We start from the raw sequence: 2,367 nt of genomic DNA, 5'->3' as shown, positions 1-2,367 counted from the left end.
ACCAGTTCTTGCCTCTAGCGGAGTTTGCTTACAATAATAGTTATCACTCGAGCATTAGGATAGCACCATTTGAGGCTCTGTATGGTAGGAGATGTCGATCTCCAATTGGCTGGTTTGATGCATTTGAGGTTAGACCATGGGGTACAGATTTGTTGAGGGAGTCCTTGGACAAGGTCAAGTTGATCCAAGATAGATTTCTCATGGCTCAGAGCAGGCAAAAGAGTTACGCAGATAGGAAGGTTCGTGATTTGGAGTTTATGGTTGGAGAGAGGGTTCTACTTAAGGTTTCACCCATGAAGGGTGTGATGAGATTCGGAAAGAAGGGCAAGTTGAGTCCAAGGTACATTAGTCCTTTCGAGGTTGTGGAGCGTATTGGTGAGGTGGCATATCAGTTGGCTTTGCCACCTGGGTTGTCAGGTGTCCATCCTGTATTTCATATTTCAATGCTTAAGAAGTATCATCAGGGTGGTGATCACGTGATTCAATGGGATTCAGTGTTACTTGATAAGAATTTGACTTTTGAGGAAGAGCCGATCACTATTTTGGATAGGCAAATTCGGAAGTTAAGGTCCAAAGAGATTGCTTCAGTAAAGGTTCAGTGGAAGCATCGTCCAGTGGAGGAGGCTACATGGGAGACAGAGTCAGACATGAGGAGTAAATATCCTCATCTTTTTGAGCGTCCAGGTTAGCTCTTTTCTTTTTCCATTCGAGGACGAACATTTGTTTAAGTGGTAGGTGATGTAACGACCCGCTAGGTTGTTTTGAGAACTAGGACTAGTTTGACTCCTTTTGAAAATTTAAAGGGGTATTTTTAAACTATTAGATAACTATGAGTACCCAATTGATGAAACTTTTATTAAATAAATAATTAGAAAATAGGTTAATGGAGTTTCACGGTTAATAATTTCTTATTTAGAAGAAAAGGAAAACGAAAAGTGGGGAGGTGAAACCTTACCACAGGCGACCAGCAAGAAGGAGAAAAATCATAGCCATTGTTCAGGTAAAGTTATGAGATATTCGTTCTTTTCAATTCTATATATAGTAATATATTGTTGGAGTGCTTGGGATTGTGTTATTATTTTATGGTATATTGATAATGGGTGATAAGAAATAATGGGTAAGTTGGTGATGATTACTAAATTATATTATATTGTTAGCAATTGGGTTAGTATTCAAAGAATATATATATATATATATATATATATATATATAAATCGATTGAAGTCGAATAGTTCAATGGCTGCAGGTTAATGTTTTCTGGGATTTTGTCAAAAGAATTTATCATATATATTGTTAGTTTCAGAATGGTAGGAATAAGATTGAGCCAATCATTGGACAGTCATTGTCAATGATTGCCAATGATTGGAATTGGATAAATATTTTAGGGAATTGTCACTTGTTTACAAATGGGTTTCTGCAAAAAAAAATAAAAATGTATACAATGATAATAGATTTTTTAATTGGAAATTAATGGTGGAAGTTTGTTGATTTTTTTTTTATGTTTTTATGTTTGGATTATATAGTGGGGGTGATAAAAATGGATGCCAATCATTGGGCAACCATATGCCAATGATTGTCATGGGAGATGCTTGAATTAGCAGTACAGAATGAAGAGGAAAAAAATGGGAAAAGGGGAGGGACGTTCCACTTCTGCCAATGGGTGGAAATTTGGTTCATATTTTATTCATATATTAAAATGCTAGTTTTTAATATATTGGGATTGGTAATTAATTATTAGGTGTTATTTTATATGATCTAACATTGAATTTTAGTCCATTTGATGAGGTTAGAGTTAAGTTTTTAACTTGAAATTTAGCAAGTATGAAAAATTTGGCATGCCAATATATATCAAGATTTGGAGTTTGTTGAAAAAAATGAGTGAGTGTTAGCGTCTATGATAGACATATAATAATTTGAATGTCTACAAAAATTGCTTACTTACGAATATTGCAAAATTGGTAGATTGGGAACGTTCCGAAACCTTGCGAAAAGGAAAGAAAAAATCTTAAAAGATTTGTGGCACAAGCTCGGCATCTAAGGTATGTTAAGACTTGTTAGACTTGTTGAAGGACATTTTCCTAATTAAAGATTAAAAATAAAAATAGACAAAGCGGTAAGGGGAAAATATGGTGGTCTCATATGAATGGTGTGACGGACATTGGTACGAGTACCGGTATTATAAAACGGAAAATTTTTATTATAGAATGTGGGTTGAAATTTGAGAATGCCAAAGCATATGGGCATTAGATGATATATTATTGACTTGAATTCCTTGTGTGATTGTGTTTTATTTATTTCACCCGTATAGTTGAGATAATTGAGGTGGTTATGTATTATATTCATATTGATTGATTGAGATACATCATC

Source organism: Solanum lycopersicum, chromosome 1 (assembly GCF_036512215.1).
Source record: "Solanum lycopersicum chromosome 1, SLM_r2.1".
In the NCBI taxonomy this organism is placed as follows: domain Eukaryota; kingdom Viridiplantae; phylum Streptophyta; class Magnoliopsida; order Solanales; family Solanaceae; genus Solanum; species Solanum lycopersicum.
This window is presented reverse-complemented; position numbering follows the sequence as displayed.